The sequence below is a fragment of the Saccopteryx leptura genome, chromosome 2, assembly GCF_036850995.1.
Source record: "Saccopteryx leptura isolate mSacLep1 chromosome 2, mSacLep1_pri_phased_curated, whole genome shotgun sequence".
NCBI lineage: Eukaryota > Metazoa > Chordata > Mammalia > Chiroptera > Emballonuridae > Saccopteryx > Saccopteryx leptura.
In genome coordinates this window covers 333,731,355-333,748,930 of record NC_089504.1, presented here as the reverse complement: position 1 = coordinate 333,748,930, position 17,576 = coordinate 333,731,355, and the positions used below count along the sequence as shown (strand labels likewise).

At 44.5% G+C, this 17,576-nt stretch overlaps 1 protein-coding gene and 1 non-coding gene across 2 annotated transcripts in view; one reads left to right on the top strand and one right to left on the bottom strand.

The window, feature by feature from the left end:
* The window catches only part of NXN (nucleoredoxin), a 173,967-nt gene that overhangs the window by 39,576 nt on the left and 116,815 nt on the right, over nucleotides 1-17,576 (top strand). The window lies entirely within an intron of this gene.
* LOC136396531 (U6 spliceosomal RNA) lies at nucleotides 13,263-13,366 on the bottom strand. The gene has a single exon (XR_010749809.1). It is a non-coding gene; the product is annotated as a U6 spliceosomal RNA (small nuclear RNA).

The window sequence follows — 17,576 nt, the reverse complement described above, 5'->3', positions numbered from 1 at the left end:
TTATTATACACGTCTTGTGCGCGCGCATCTTTGGTTGTTTTCATAGGGTAAATTCCTAAGAAGAATTGCTGGGTTGAAGATTCTATTGTATCTTTAGTTATCATTTCCTTTCCATCTAGTCTACCTTCAATTTCATCTTCTTTTTCTTATTTTGATTTTCCCTGTTGTTTTTTTATTACTATTTTCAGTTCTACAGTACTGATTCTTTTGGTTTATTGCCCTTAAATGGAGACTTTTTTTAAAATGCATTTTTAGTTTCTTTTCAATATTTTCTCACTGTATTTAGCTACCCCTCTTTTATTTGACATTTTGGCCTAAAAAGGATATGTTTTTTACATTTCCCCACTTGTTTCCAGTGGTCTACTTTTGGTAACTTAAATGCAACATTGCGCTGTTGTACCGTAGATTATTTCTGGAAACTTCATGGTCTGTATTGTTTATTTGTCCTTGAATGGAGAAGGTTTTGTCAGTTCCTGTGTTTGCCTGGACAGGGTGTGTAATTGTTACTTGGTTCCCTTTCTCTGCCCCGTTGCAGTCAGTTATCTCCTTTTAGATCTTGAGTTTGTTAGTATAAATTTATGTCACGGTGTCAGCTCTTCTGTGTCCCAGTGGGAGTGGGAAGTTGCTTGACACATGGGCAGTTCTAACAGGAATATCTCTCTTCTCTTTCTCCTGTTTGTTGGCGTTGCTGAAATGGAGACAACTTGATGTTGGGGATGTATATTTTCTTCCTAATAACTAAGCCGTGATTGTGGCCAGCCTACCTATTTGTCACATCTGGGAAAACTCTTGCCAACCTGCTATAGATAACTGCACCTCTGCCCTCGGACCTACCACCCCATGCTTTTCAGATATTACTTTCCAAGTGGAATGCTTATTCTCTCCCGCAGGCCCCTCTTGTCCTCTAGCCCTCGTCCCTCTAAGGAAGGGGTCAGTAGTGGGGGTCCACCAGAGTCTCCTCCGTTTAGGCTCTGTATGCTATGGCTGCTCCTCAGGAGGGCATTTGCAAGTCTGGCCTTGATAGACTTTTCAAATCTGGCCCCAGCTACACTGTCTCTAGCCGTGATTCCTTTTCCTCTTTCATGTCCTTATACGAAGCATAAATTTTCTGGGTTATTACTTGGTGAAGAGAGGCTAACCCTAAGCAGCCGGATCCCTCTGTTATTTTCCACTGGGTGCACCCTTGTTCCCTTGCTGGTCTGCTGCTGAGTGCCACTCTGGGCTGTGTGACTTCAAAGCCATTCCCCCCAGAGGTAGCTGTCCTAAAACTAAAACTAGAACCAAAGACATTTCTGAGCTCTTTAAAAAAAAAATTAAATAAATAAAACACCCTGTGATTCCCTGCTTTTCATGTGGTTCCTAGCCTCCCTCTGACAGCATGACCTGTTCTGGGCTGCCAGCTTGGGTTCCTTTGATGTCTGTTTCCAGGATACCTCTCTGGAATCTGTGCAGAGGAGAGGGAAACTGTCTGGTGTGAATGTGTTGGTTGGGGGGGGGGGGGTGAGCAGAGACCCCAGTAACTTTGTGTACGTGTTTGGAAGGAAATGAGGTCTAACTGGCAGTAGTCCTGGAAGAACATATGTCTTCTTGATTATGGAGAATATTTCAGTTTTTCTTCCCTTTCTATCCCCCACCCACAAGTTTTCCCTTAAAGTGCTACTTCAGTATTTATTGTGTAGTGATCATTGACTGATGGTTTTGTGAGGTATTTGTTGTTCCCCATGTTCTTCAAAGGAGGCTCTCTTCCCTGGCCAATTCCGTCTCTGGAATGCATGGGCTCTCTTTCTTTTATTAGCCATTTAGTGCTCTCTTTTAAAAACAAACAAACAAAAACCCTCCACCACATCATTTTTGTTTTCATTTCAGAGAATTTCAAATATATATATATAAGGTCTACCGGAAAGTTCTGTCCGTTTCTATCACAACAAGTTTCGACTCGTAAGCACGTGTTTATTTGGCGCATGTGTGCCTCTCTATTTTTATCACTTAATGTATACATACTGACGTAGCAAATTAACTAAAACAAAGTTGATTCACGTTAGCCTTATGTATGAAGCGATAGTGTACCCATGGCTATTGATAAAGTTCATTTACGCCACTGTAGTTTTTATGAATTTCAACAAGGAAGAAATGCTACAGAAGCACGTCTGTCGCATCCACCATATTCCCTGGACTTAGCACCCTCCGACTCTCACTTGTTTTTGTCCTTAGAAAATTTTTTGAAGGGCAAAAAATTCAAAAATGAAGAAGATATCAAACAAGCACTGGTTCAATTTTTCACATCAAAAGATAAAACATTTTTCAAAAATGGGATATACAGATTGCCCTCACGCTGGCAAGAAATCATTAATAATAATGGCAATTGTATTATTTAATAAAGTTTATTGACGGTAAGAAAAATTTGTATTTTGTTTTATTCCAAAAAAGGACATAACTTTTCGGTAGACCTTATATATTTATATATAACAATAATATCATGAACCCTATATACCCATCATCCAGCTGCAACGGTGATCAACTGAGCTAGTCCTGTTTGAACTATACCATCCCCCCCCCCATTATTTTATTTATTTATTTACTTACTTACTTACTTATTTAGTGAGAGGAGGGGTGATAGAGAGACAGTTTCCCACATGTGCCCTGACTGAGATCCAGTCTACCCAGCAACCGCATCTGGGGCCGATGCTCGAATCAGCGGAGCTGTCCTCAGTGTCTGGGGCTGATGCTTGAACCAGTTGAGCCACTGGCTGCGGGAAGGAAGAGAGAAAGAAGAGGGAGAGGGAGGGGAAGAGAAGCAGATGGTCCTTTCTCCTTTGTGCCCTGATCAGGATTCAAACCCAGGACATCCAAATGCCGGGCCAACATGCTATCCACTGAGTCAGCTAGTCAGGCCACCCCCCCACTCCGTATTTTGAAGTAAATCTCAAGACATTTTCATTTCAGCCATAATATTTATTTATTATTATTATTATTATTATTATTTTTCCATTTTTCTGAAGCTGGAAACGGGGAGAGACAGTCAGACAGACTCCCGCATGCGCCCGACCGGGATCCACCCGGCACGCCCACCAGGGGCGACGCTCTGCCCACCAGGGGGCCATGCTCTGCCCATCCTGGGCGTCGCCATGTTGCGACCAGAGCCACTCTAGCGCCTGGGGCAGAGGCCAAGGAGCCATCCCCAGCGCCCGGGCCATCTTTGCTCCAGTGGAGCCTCGGCTGCGGGAGGGGAAGAGAGAGACAGAGAGGAAAGCATGGCGGAGGGGTGGAGAAGCAAATGGGCGCTTCTCCTGTGTGCCCTGGCCGGGAATCGAACCCGGGTCCTCCGCACGCTAGGCCGACGCTCTACCGCTGAGCCAACCGGCCAGGGCTCAGCCATAATATTTAAATGTGTATAAAAGATAAGGATTTTAAAAAGAACCAATACTCTCATTGCACCCCAAAATTAATTATTTCTTAATATCAGCAAGTATCTGACCAGTGTTTGAATATTTCATATTTTATATATATTTAAGAGTCAGCTTTTAAAATGACATGTATATATCCCTTTTAAAAAATTTTTTTTATTTAGTGAGAGGAGGGGAGGCAGAGACAGACTACCACACGCCCTGACTAGGATCCACCTGGCAAACCCACTAAGGGGCAATGTTCTGCCCATCTGGGGCCCTTGCTCTGTTGTAACCAGACCCATTTTTTAACACCTGAAGCAGAGGCCGTGGAGCCATCCTCAGTGCTCAGGACCAACTCGCTCTAATCGAGCCACGGCTGCAGGAGGGGAGAAGGAGGAGAGAGAAAGAGAGAAGCGAGAGAAGCGACAGGGGGAGGGGTGGAGATGCAGATGGGCGCTTCTTCTGTGTGCCCTGACCGGGAATCAAACCTGGGACTTCCACATGCTGGGCCGATGCTCTACCACTGAGCCAACCTGCCACGGCTGACATGTATGTCTTGATTAATCTGAAGCTTTCTTTCACTTAAGTGTTTATAAAGCCACAGTCCTAGAGAGCTCTAATTTAACAGCCTCCCAAGCTAGCAAGGGAAGTTTGATAAAAAGCAGCCATCCAGGATCCTTGGCTGGGCCCTTACTTAGAAGATGGCTGGCCCGTGCTGTGGACCCTCCTAGCCATACAGCCCGCTGTGGGGGCAGCCCTGGGCTCCTCCTCCCTTTGGGCTTGGAGGTCCTGGAGGCTCTGGACAATTTCCCTGTGTCTGGGGTCACAGAACATTTTTCTTTCTTTCTTTCTTTTTTTTTTTTTTTTTGTATTTTTCTGAAGCTGGAAACGAGGAGGCAGTCAGACAGACTCCCGCATGTGCCCTACTGGGATCCACCCAGCATGCCCACCAGGGGGCGATGCTCTGCCCATCCAGGGTGTCGCTCTGTTGCGACCAGAGCCACTCTAGCGCCTGAGGCAGAGGCCACAGAGCCATCCTCAGCGCCCGGGCCATCTTTGCTCCAATGGAGCCTTGGCTGTGGGAGGGGAAGAGAGAGACAGAGAGGAAGGAGAGGGGGAGGGGTGGAGAAGCAGATGGGCGCTTCTCCTGTGTGCCCCGGCCGGGAATCGAACCTGGGACTTCCGCACACCAGGCTGACGCTCTACCACTGAGCCAACTGGCCAGGGCCCACAGAACATTTTTCTTAAATATGTTGTATCAAACTATAGCATTTAAAAATGTTTCTTTATTTCTTACATATTTAACAAACTTGCAGAACACTCACTTTGTAATGAGCGCTGTTGTGCTTCTACATATTAGCTTTGTCATAACGATGCTAAGTTTGGTTTACTTTATCAGAAAGAAAGGATTATTTTCTTTTTTATATCAGTAAGTATTGTAATGGTGAACACATGCCCTGCATTTTCTGGGACACTTCTAAATTTATATAATTTTTACTTTTTCAGTAAAGGCGAGTTTATAGGTTTAAGTGTGAACCGTAATGTCTTTGTAAAGTGTTTCATACCTGCAAACCGGTTTAGACAACAGCTTTGATGCCTGACTGAGGCTCCATACGCCTTTAAGCAGGGGTCTGTAGCATCCTTCCTTTCTCACTGCACAGCCAGGATTTGGCGTTCCAGCAAGGAGGCAAGCTGACACAGCTCAGTGTCCTCTCCCTGCTTCTCTCTAGCTCAGGTTTTTCATCCAGGTCTATTCTTTCCATAAGCAGTGTTATGTCTTCAGGTCACTTTTGGAGACTGGAAGGTGTGGAAGGAAAGAATTATGGGCCACATGGCATGTACAGTGATTGAAGGGGATTTACCTGGGGTGGCTGCTGGCCCTGGTCCCGCTAGGTACACCAGCAGCATCTAAGGGCTGCACCTGACATGCCGGCTCTCCAAGGCATGCAGAACTGCGGTGCTCAGACAAAGGGCAGCTCTTCCACTCTGATGGGAAGAAAAAGGGAAAAGAACCGAATGGTTTGTAATGGAGAACACTTTTGGTCTGAGGACAGTAGATAGCTTAAGCCAGGCCCTGTTTGCATGTCTTCCATGCATAGGTTGAATGAGTGACAATCTAGTCATGTGGAGAGATGCCATCCATCCTTTGGAAGACAATTGCTGTAAGCAGGCAGGGGACTAAGGATCGTGTAGCCTCATAGCAGCTGGGCTGCGGGTTTTATTTTGGGCAGGTTTAAAGGATGCTAAGCAGACCTCGTGTGGCTGGGATGGTATGAATGGCAGCTCTGTTCTCCGAAGAACTGCAGCAGTCAGTGCCCACATTAACAGCATTTTCTTCCAGAGCTCTATCAGAGTAAGTTCCTTCTGTTATTCATGGTCCTGTTCTGCACAGCTCAGGGTCTTATACACAGTAGGCACTCAATAAATACATATGTATCGAGTGAGCCAGAACATAGCTCATTGGTCCAAATGCTCCTTTATTGCCGTCCTCCATGGATTCCAAAGCTGCTGTCTTGTCCTTTTCACACAACCTTACCATATCTTCTTTAAACATTATCACCTCTCTTTTTCTAGGGTCCTCCTAATTCTGCCTTAGCCAGAAGGTTTGAGGGCTTTCTGAGCTTTGTTCCGGCCACACCCAAACCTGATGTCAGAGCTCTCAGTTTCCAAAAATTGCCTATCCTCAAACTTCATTGCCTACTTGGCTACCCACAAAATAGCCTTTGGTTTCTCCTTGTCCTGTCAGCACAGTCATCCAGTGGCAGCCCCCTGCCTCTCAGTTTTGTTAAGATTGAGGGTATTTTTGGCTGTCACAGAGACCACAAAATAGAGGGGAGGTGGTGACTTCTTGCCAGAGAATCCCCAGAAACGTAGGAATTGGGGTGGAGTCCTGTGGCTGTTTTAAAGAGCACAGCAAAATGATGCAGCGCTGAGTGGCATTAAATGAAGCCTCTGCCCAGCTAGAAATACAGCTTGGAAATGGGTTAGGAGAATGTTCTTACTTGGGTTGGAATTTAGCCAGACTTGGGATTTTTATTGACTATCAGCCATCAGTGCAAGAACTTTTTTAGCAGTGTCTCCCTGGTTTTGTTATTGTACTTCCTAAATTTCCCATAGTCAGCATTTATTATTTTTATAATCATAAAGTTAAAAATAAAATACCTACTTTAAAAAAAAATGGAAGTTCGGGCCTGACCTGTGGTGGCGCAGTAAATAAAGCGTTGACCTGGATGGAATGCTGAAGTCGCTGGTTTGAAACCCTGGGCTTGCCTGGTCAAGGCACGTATGGGAGTTGATGTTTCCTGCTCCTCCCCCCTCCACTCTCTCCTCTCTGAAATAAATTAAATAAAATCTTTAAAAAAAAAGTATATGATCAGAATCTGTGAATTTAGTTCAAATTAACAGTGTTCTGATATTCATATAGACTTTATTATATATAGCTATGTTTAAATAAAGGCATATTTTAAATAAAGGTCAGTATTCAACTGACTGCACAGAGTTTGGGATAAACAGATTTGTGACTAATAGAGATATGGATTTACTGTGGGAGTCTTGAATATTTTTTAAATGCGTTGTTGTAAGTTAGTGGGAGGCAAAGATGAAAGAACATTTCAAGATAAGCCCTATGAATAATTTTGTGTTGCAGCGAAGAGGGAAGAGGGGAGATGGCCCGGACTGGCTTTGGCTTTGGCGCACAGTTCTGATGCAGAGTGCCGGAGCAGAATGCTGCCCGGACTCATCGGCAGGGCAGGGCAGGGGCCCTCGTTTTGGCTGGGATTTGGGAATTGGGCATGTGGTGAGTCTAATTTTAGAAAATCAGTCCTTCCCCTTCCCCCATCTCCATGCATCTTAAAGTGCTTCTGTCTCTCACAGTGAGCACCAAGTCTCTCCCCATCCTTTCTTTTGTGTTCTCTGTGCAGCCATTGGAAAAAAACCAATTTTTTTGGCTGCTTATCTTTTTACTAATCAGATTTTCTCCCTTGCCCGAGCTCTTCTCCCAAAGGCCTTGCCCTTGTCTTAGGACGCACGCTCACCAGTTAGAATGGTTCCGTGTTTATGAGGCACGTGTTGCCTTGTGTCCGTGGTGACCACACCCGAAGTACCAAATCACATCAGAAAAACCCAATACCTTGTATGGTGATTAGTTACACTGTGTCTTGGTCCCCGCAGCATCTGGAATGAGACACCAAATTATCTTGCACTTTGGAACTTCTGAGGACTTGGAAACAGGTGAATTTTTAGTCTTCCTGGGGATTTGGGCTGTAAATATTGAAGATGGTAGGCAGGGATGATTCTAAGTGGCCCTGAAGATTGAATCAGAACATGGTTAAAGAGGAGGACTCGGCTGCTTCATCTCTCATTTCCTTTGTGGTCTTGAACAGTTCAAGTCAATTGAAAGAAAGTTGTCACTAATCACTGACAAACAGCCTTTGGTAGGGAGGGAGGTTGTTGGATGGAGTAATTCCTCAGTTTTCTCTGGCACCAAGATTTTACATGTGAACCACGGGTGTTTATGGGGATTCAGGTGCGGTTGAAGGATGTTTGAATTTTCTAAGAAAAAGCAGTGTCTCACTGGTTGACTTGAAATAAATCATAAAAATATCCTTTGAACTAGTGTAGTTAATATAGGAGATAATAAGTACTACTGATCACGCTACATTTAATGAACAGTTACTATGTGTGAGACATCATTTTAATTTTTACTGGTATTAATTTGCTTGAGCTATATGACAGCCCTGTGAGGTAAGTGCTGTTATTAGCCCCATTTTATAGATGCAGAAACCGAGGCATAGGAGGTTAGATAACTTCTGTAACATTATAAATTGGGAAGTGATATAGCAGGATTCAAACTCAGGCAGGCCGATTCCAAGCCCAGTCTCTTCACTGTTACATCTTCCTGCCAGTACAGTTCATTACTTACGAATGTGTTGTGTTATACCCCTCAGGGATTTCCCAGCCCTCAGGTAGCCTAGAGGAGCTTCAGGGCTTCCTATGTGGGCTGAGTGCAGTGGCAAGACAGGGACTGGTAGGACTGATAAGTCAGGGGCAGTAGGAGGAAGTGGCAGGAGGTTTGTCTGAATTCCTTGTCTTGTGGACAACAAACCATTCAGTGTCATTTTACCTATCTTCTGTTGTGCTTTCCCAAAACTCAGTTCATCCCTTATGCCATGGAACTAGTCTTTCTTTTCTTTTTTTTTTTTTTTTGGGGGGGGGGGGGGTGACAGAGACAGGGAGAGACAGACAGCAAGGGAGAGAGATAAGAAGCAGTAATTCTTTGTTGCAGCTCCTTAGTTGTTCATTGATTGCTTTCTCATATGTGCCTTGACTGGGAGGCTACAACAGTGCGTGACCCCTTGCTCAAGCCAGTGACCATGGCGTCATGTCTGTGATCCCATGCTCAAGCTAGCAACCCTGCACTCAAGCTGTTGAGCCTGTGCTCAAGCCAGCATCCTCAGGGTTTTGAACCTTGGTCCTCTGCATCCTAGTCCCATGCTGTATCCACTGCACCACCGCCTGGTCAGGCAGAACTAGTCTTTCTTAACTACCACATTCCCTTACTGAGTCATAAGAGCAGTGGTTCTCAGTTGCTCCTGTGCCCTTGCCCTCCATGCTGGCTGCTGCTGCTCCACCCCTCCCAAGTCCAGGTTCAGTGTGTAGCCCCAGACAAGCAAGCTCGTCTCCTTACAGACCCTGCACAACAGGCTTGCTCCCATTTTCTTCTCTGTGCACTGGTTGTTCCTCCTGCCTGAAACATCTTCCCTTCTGCTCTCTGCCTGTCCACATTCAGTTGTGACCTCCGTAAAGCCTTCTCCAACTCTCGGATAGTTCCTTTTCGGAACCTCTGATGTTATTTTCTGGTTAGCAGTTTGGCACTTATGTTGATTTGTATTTTTCATTTTTCTTTTTTCTTTTTGTGAATGGCTTGTTTCCTTAGCATAATGTCTTCAAGGTCCGTCCATGTTGTAGCTATGTCAGAACCACATTTTTTTTTTTTTACAGGGACACAGAGAGAGTCAGAGAGAAGGATAGATAGGGACAGACAGACAGGAATGGAGAAAGATGAGAAACATCAATCATCAGTTTTTTGTTGCGACACCTTAGTTGTTCATTGATTGCTTTCTCATATGTGCCTTGACTTGGGGCCTTCAGCAGACCAAGTTACCCCTTACTCAAGCCAGCAACCTTGGGTCCAAGCTGGTGAGCTTTGCTCAAACCAGATGAGCCCGCGCTCAAGCTGGCGACCTCGGGGGTCTCGAACCTGGGTCCTCCGCATCCCAGTCCGATGCTCTATCCACTGCGCCACTGCCTGGTCAGGCTCATTTTTCTTTTTAAACTGTATTATAGGCCCTGGTCGGTTGGCTCAGTGGTATAGTGTAGGCCTGGTGTGTGGAAGTCCCAGGTTCGATTCCCGGTCAGGGCACACAGGAGAAGTGCCCATCTGCTTCTCCACCTTTCCCCCTCTCCTTTTTCTCTATCTCTCTCTTCCTCTCCCACAGCCAAGGCTCCATTGGAGCAAAGTTGACCCAGGCGCTGAGGATGGCCCCATGGGCTCTGCCTCAGGTGCTAGAATGGCTCCGTTTGTAGCTGAGCAACGCCCAGATGGGCCGAGCATCCCCTGGTGGGCATGCCAGGTGGATCCCAGTCAGGCACATGTGGGCTTCTGTCTGCCTACCCACCACTTCTCACTTTGGGAAAAAAAACAAAGAAAAAACCTGTATTATAAGCACGTTGAAGGAAGAGAACAGGAGAGAAAATTTAGATTGCTGTTTGTGTTCAGGTAGGACTCAGACCACTTTTAAATTGGTTTTTGGAAGTTTCAACTTGAATTTCTCTTATTAAGGATGGCTAGGCCACAATCAGCTCACCAACTTCTAGACCTCAATTCTAACAAGGCTGTTTAGGAGAAATGGAAATAAGTCCTATTTCATGTAGCCGGTAATAAACTTATAAAATTTATTACCATAAGAGGGAAAATATGCATAAAATTATACGTCATCAGTGACAGTCACCTGCTCCTAAGAAACTCTAGTGTAACTGTGTCATCCTTTGGAGCTTCTGTTAATGACAAAATACTTAGGTATACTGAGCCACATATGATAAAAGTTCATGTTGTCTGCAACATTGATTGATTAGCAGTAGCTTTGTGAGCTGAGTGTTAAGAAGGATTCTGAGGCTTTGTCTGAGTGTTGTGTCTATCCAAAAGCTCTATAAGCCTGACCTGTGGTGGCGCAGTGGATAGAGTATCAACTTGGAATGATGAAGTCGCTGGTTCAAAACCTCGGGCTTACTTGGTCAAGGCATATATACGAGAAGCAACCAATGAACAAATAAAGTGAAGCAACTACAATCTCCCCCCCCTTTTCTCTCTAAAAATCAATAAATAAAATATTTTTTTTAAAAAAAGCTCTGTAGACCTGACCTGTGGTGGTGCAGTGGATAAAGCGTCAACCTGGAAATGCTGAGGTCGCCAGTTCAAAACCCTGGGCTTGCCTGGTCAAGGTACATATAGGAGTTGATGCTTCCAGCTCCTCCCCCCTGTCTCTTCCTTCCTCTCTCTCTCCTCTCTAAAATGAATAAATAAAATACATAAAAAAAAGCTCTGTAGAGGAAAATGGTGGCAATCACGAAATGTTCCCTACCTTCCTGTAATGCTGAATCCCTAAAATAGAAGCAGCAGTAAGAGGCTAGCAAAGTGTGTACCCTGGAGCCCATCACTAGAGTGTATTAAGGTACAAGATACTGCTTCCTCACTCTCACTTTCTTTTTTAAGTGAGAGAAGGGGAGATAGGCAGACTCCCGCATGCACCTGGACCAGGATCCACCTGGTGACCCCTGTCTGGGGCCAATGCTCTGCCCATCTGGGGGGCATGCTCGCAACCGAGCTATTTTTAGCACCGAAGGTGGAGGCTTCACAGATCCATCCTCAGCACCTGGAGCCAACGTGCTCAAATCAATTGAGTTATGGCTGTGGTAGGCTAAGAGAGCGAGTAAAGGGAGAGGGGAGGAGAAGCAGATGGTTGCTTTTCTGTATGCCCTGACCAGGAATCGAACTTGCCACTTCCACACACCAGGTTGACATTCTACTGCTGAACCAGCCAGCCAGGGCCAACACTTTGGTGTCTTTTGAGTCAGAAATAGCCAAAGGATATTTGAGAGCTCTGTTCAGAATGTCAGGAGCCAGAAGTGCCTCTTGCATCCTTATAATAGCAAATGACTTATGCAAAGCCAGTCAGAGGACATTCCCAACCCACTCAGCTGCTCAACTAAGGCATCCCACTTACTGCCCACTGATGGCTGTGCCAACTGGGTACCCCTCGGAAGCTGCCTCCTGTGTTTGGTTTTCCTGCTGGCTCCCACCTGAATTCACACAGGGCATGCATCATCTCTTTGGCCCTGACCCTGGGGAAACTAGCTCTGGAGATTCTTTTAAAATGCATAATTTCTTCAAAGGCTCCAGGTTTTCACCTGAGGTGGCCTTAATGGAGAGTGAACACTTTAGCTGAGAAGGTGGTGACACCAAACACTGCTAGTTTTGGTTCGCCCAAGACCTGTGGATTTCAAACCTGAGTCTGCGTCAGAGTTACCTGGAGGGATTGTTAAAGTACAGATTCTTGGGTCTCATCCCAGACTCTGACTAGGTAGATAGATCATGGGTAAGGCCCCCAAACTTGCATTTCTAACTAGTTCTCAGGGGCTGCTGCTGCTGCTGGTCCAGGGATCACCCTTTAAGGACTGCTACGCAGGACAAAATCGTACAACATTGGTTGGTAGCCAGGTAGGGAGACATCTGGATTATGATGTTAGTTTAGCTATTTTTTTAGGGTTTTAACTAGATTAGAAATGGTTTAAAAATTAAATAATATATGCTTATGGCTAAAAAAATCAGACAGTATATATAGGCTTATAATAAAAAGTGGTCTTTCTCTATTTATTTCTATTCCTAAAAGCTACCATTTTAAAGTGTTGTCATTTTTTCCCTTTTTTTAGATTTTCGTAATTACAGCCATATCTAAATAACATATGTTCCTGCTGCTATTTCCCTATCAATCCCTTTTCAATATTATTTGTTACTTTTCTGCTAGGATAGGTGACTCTTTAGCTCACTTAAATCAATTTTGCCTCACCTTCCTGCTTCTCTTGATATGATTATATCACCACTTACAGTTCTCTTGATTATACTCTTAGCTTTTTATTTTTTATTTTTTCAATAAGACAGAAGAGAGAGGAGGGACAGACAGGGACAGACAGACAGGAAGGGAGAGAGATGAGAAGCATCAATTCTTCGTTTCGGCACCTTAGTTGTTCATTGATTGCTTTCTCATATGTGCCTTGACCAGGGGCTCCAGCAGAGTGAGTGACCTCTTGCTCAAGCCAGCGACCTTGGGCCTCAAGTCAGCGACCTTTGGGTTCAAGCCAGCAACCATGGGTTCATGTCTATGATCCCATGCTCAAGCCGGCAACTCTCGCGCTCCAGCTGGTGAGTCTGTGCATAAGCTGGATGAGTCCATGCTCAAGTCGGCGACTCTGGGGTTTTGAACCTGGGTCCTCAGCATCCCAGGGCAACGCACTATCCTCTGAGCCACCGCCTGGTCAGGCTACACTCTTAGCTTTAAATAATGTCTTTGTCTTTATTCTTGTCCTCAATGAAGACTTTTTATGATTTGAGAATGTTTGTATCTTTCTTTCTGCTCTTCAGTCTTCTTTTTTCTCCCCCTCCTATTTTCTGTACCTGAAATTTTTTTTGTCAAAATAGATGGTATTTACATTATGTTGTATAACTGATTCAGGCTTTGTGTGCAGGTTGAAACTCGTGCTTTGTTTGTAGCTACAAATCTCTAAATATAGTTCAGGGCAAATTCAAGTGGTATTTTTTTTTTTAATATGGAAAGCTTCAGAAATTTGTATGTTGTCCTAGTGCAGGGGCCATGCTGATCTCTATATTGTTCCAATTTTAGTGTATGTGCTGCTGAAGTGAGCACTCAAGTGGTATATTATGATTACATTCTCCTACAGCTTCTTGTTTTTCCTAAAGTTTATAATTGCCTCCCCCACCCCCATATTGTTTGACTATGTCCTCAGTTTACCCCCCAAAACTCGATTCAGTTATGTATTCTATTGTGTTCCCCTTTCATCTCAGAGAGTCCCCCGTTTCCTGGGTCTTTCCAGCCCTTCTGCATTCTGGACAGGTTGTCCTGTGTGTGCTACACAGTTGTCATTCTGGTACTTACCTGAATTGGATTTCCAATTGGATTTTATTTTAACTCCAGTCACTGACTGAATCCAAGTTTTTTTTGTTGTTGTTGTTTGTTTGTTTTGTAGCCCAGATATCAATTTTGGATGTACCAAGGAGATCTTAAAGAGCAAAAAAACAGCAGAACTTTAAAATTTAGTATGTGAGTTCAACACAGGTTAAGTGTAAATGAGAATCAGCTGTCTTTGGATTAAGCACCATTATACAGCTTTTTAAAGAAGATTAAAAAGGGAAGTGGAGCAAGGATTCCAAATGCTGTCCTCTTTCCAGGGCAGCCCGCTGCTTTGCAGTTGGGATTCAGATCTCCAGTTGGGTCATCCTGGAATCAGGGCTGTCTCTAGGGCTTGAGGGTTGCATGGTGTGCTGGGAAATGTGGGATTGAGATTTATCCCGAGTCCTGAGTTGAGCCCTGGTGCCGTAGCTCAGCTGATTAGAACGTCGTCCCTGTATACCAATATTGCAGTTTTGATCCCCAGTCAGAGCAAACATGGGAGCCAACCAATGAATGCATAAGTGGGTGGAACAACAAATCCATCTCTCTCTCTCTCAAATCAATAAAATGAAAATAAAATAAAAAAGCATTTAACCCAAGTTCTGAGTTGAAATGTTGCCTTTGGGCCCAGTTAGCTGGTTGATCTCGCTTTTAGTACAGACAATAAGCTCAGATTTCTTGGAATATTGGGAAAATTAAATAAAGCAAAGACTAGGAAAGCACAGTGAAAAACTGAGGTGTTTTGTAGGCGCAGGTTATCACTGTGAAGTTTCGATTAGATGTTGGATCTTGCTGCAGGAGCAAAACTTGCAAAGGCTGGAAGTGAGAGAAATTGGACTTGGAGTTTAATGTACAATCAAGCTCACAGTCTGTGGTTTTACTTCATCCATGATGCTTATTCTCTCTTCTCTTTTTTAGCTACCACCAGAGCCCAGTTTCTCAGAGGACTTGACTTTGTTAACACTGGCCTCTCTGGCTCCGGAGATTCTAGGTACTAGAAGGGCTGATAAATGCTGACTTGAGTAATTCAAGGACAGCTGGTGAGGGGTGGGCAGGGCTCACTCTAGGCAGCATTCTGAAATTAGCTTCACCCATCTTCCTTTTAGCCTCTCTTATTTTTACCACCCTCTGTTCTCTGCCCCTGAGAGCTGGGTATCCTCTGACTGGTTTGCAAAGCTTCCTGCATTAGTGCCCCTGCTACTGCCCTACTGGGCGGTCAGCTCAAACCTCCTGGCTACTATTTCGCTTCTTCCACTTCCTAGTCCTGCATTCCTTCCAGCCCTTATCAGATCACCCATTCACCTTGGGAGGTCATAAACACTTTCCTGGCTGCCTTGGGTGGGAACATGGGCAAACATACTGAAGAGCAGAACTTCTTATGACCTAGAAACACGTTCCAAAAACACATGGGATGCTGCTGTTAATAAAGGGGGCGGGGGTGGCCCTGGCCAGTTGGCTTAGTGGTAGAGCGTCAGCCATGTGCATGAACATCCTGTTTGATTCCTGGTCAGGGCACACGGAAGAGGCACCATCTGCTCCATCCCTCCCCTTTCTCTCTCTATCTCTCTCTTCCTTTCCTGCAGCCATGGCTTGTTTGGAGCAAGTTGGCCCTGGGCGCTGAGGATGGCTCCGTAGCCTTGCCTCAGGTGCTAAAATAGCTTTGTTGAGGGAGAAGCAGCCCCAAATGTAGGGGGCTTGCCGAGTGGATCCCGGTTGGGGCGCATGCAGGAGTCTCTCTTTGGCTCCCCACTTCTCACTTAAGAAAATATAGTAAAATTAAAAAATATATATATATATATAGTAAAATAAAGGGGGGGGGCACAAAAACAGTACTACTTAGAATTTGCAGGTTTAACACTGTCCCAGTTTTTTGTACAGTTTTAAGTGAATGCAAACATTCCTGACAGGTAGCAATTTGTAATTTTGCTGAAACACAGATTTGAGGTGCAGCTCCATTGTAACTTTTAACTAAGTAAGACTATCTTTGTGAAAAATGGCTCTATTGGAAAGAAAATCAGCTGCTAGTATTAATGATGGTCAGAAAGAGAAAGCAAAGATGTTTAAAGAAGGGATTGGTCATTGCCAAAAAAAAAAAAAAAGTAAGTTTTAGATAAATTAAAGATTAGATGAATTTTGCTGTGCTGGGAATAAGTTCACCATGTGGTTTATAGGGAAACAAGGAAATTTATGAAAATTTTAGCAATTGCTTAAGCCAAAGAGAAAGCCAGAAGCCTCTACAGCTCTTTCTGTATTCATGGGGTGGGGCTTTATGAAGCTGTCTGGATGTTTTGCTCTGGAATGTCAGGGCTCTGTCGTACCCCCGTTTTTGGATGTGTTCAGACAGGTGCTGCATGGCCAGCTGTCAAAAGTATTGTGAGGAAATTCCTGCAGTTCTTCCTGGGAGGCCTAATTCTTTGACATTTAAATTTCTGTCTCTTCCTTACCTTCCTCCTTCCTTCTGCGTGTGTGAATGGGGAGCGTCTTAGCAGCCAGAGGCAATTGAACTGAAAGAAGCAGAGGCTTATGGTTGGTTAGTCCTTGCACCTGAATACACTGGCTGCTCCCAGGGCCCTGGGCTAGACTTCAAAGTTCAAAGCTAGTAGTTACTTTGCCTTTCTATCTCTGTTTTAAAATCTCCTCCCAATACCACATCTCCCACCTTCAGATTGTCCAAGATTGCCACCTAGACCTGTCGTCTCCCAGCTCTATAAAATCTCTGGCTCCTGCCTGCCTTACTCAGGCAGCCTTTTCCAGTTATGGGAGTTTGGTAGATGAAGAAATTTACACTTAAAGTGTGAGGGAAGCTTGATATTTGAATGTTGGCATTTTAAAATCAAATGAGGCTTGGTGTTTGCCAGGGGCTGGGGTCAGGGGCAGGGAGTGGTTATGGTGTGTTAGTGTTGAATGGGTACAGAGTTTCGGTTTGGGACGATGAGAAAGTTCTGGGGGTGGATAGCGGTGGTAGTTGCAGAATAATGTGAATGTACTTAATGCCACAGACTTATATGCTTGTACATTTTACCAAGATAAAAAAAATTTTTAAAAAAAATCAAATGAGACTTTCACAGAGAACATTAGACAATATGTAAGAGCTTGTAAAAAATTGAAAATGCCGAGAAGCCCAAGGAAATAGGAGTCTTAAAACTCCCTACTGCTAACATTTTGCATTTTACTGTATTTGTATATCCTTCCAGCCTTTTTTCTGTGTATATCTAATTTTTGTGCAAAAGGAGGACTAGACTATACATTCTGCTTTGTAGTTTCCATTTACTGTATCATGAATGTTCTCCTATGTCATCAAATAGTCATCAACACATCATTAGGTTTTTTTTTTTTTTAAGTGAGAAGAGGGAAGATAGGAGACAGACTCCCACATGTGCCCAGACCAGGATCCACCAGGCAACCTCTGTCTGGGGCCGATGCTCAAATCAACTGAGCTACTGGCTGTGGGAAGGGGAAAAGAGAGAGAAGGGGAGAGGGAGGGAAAGAGAAGCAGATGGTTGTTTCTCAGGTGTGCCCTGACCTGGGATGGAACCCAGGATGTCCACACGCCAGGCTGGTGCTCTATCCATGGAGCCCACTAGCCAGGGCCATCATTAGATTAAAAAAAGGTTTTTTTCCCTGATCTGTGGTGGTGCAGTGGATAAAGTGTCGACCTGGAATGCTGAAGTCACTGGTTTAAAAACTCTGCCTTGCCTGGTTAAGACACATATGGGAGTTGATGCTGCCTGCTCCTCCCCCCTTCTCTCTTTCTCTCTCTCTCCCCACTCTCTAAAATGAAAAAAAAAGAAAAGTATTTTTCCCCATTGATTGGAGAGTGAGGAGGGGGAGAGGGGAGAAAGAGAGAAGTATCAACTTGTTCCCATTTAGTTGTGCACTCATTGATTGCTTCTTGTATATGCCCTGACCGTGGGATCAAACCCATGACCTCTGGTGCCCCGGATCG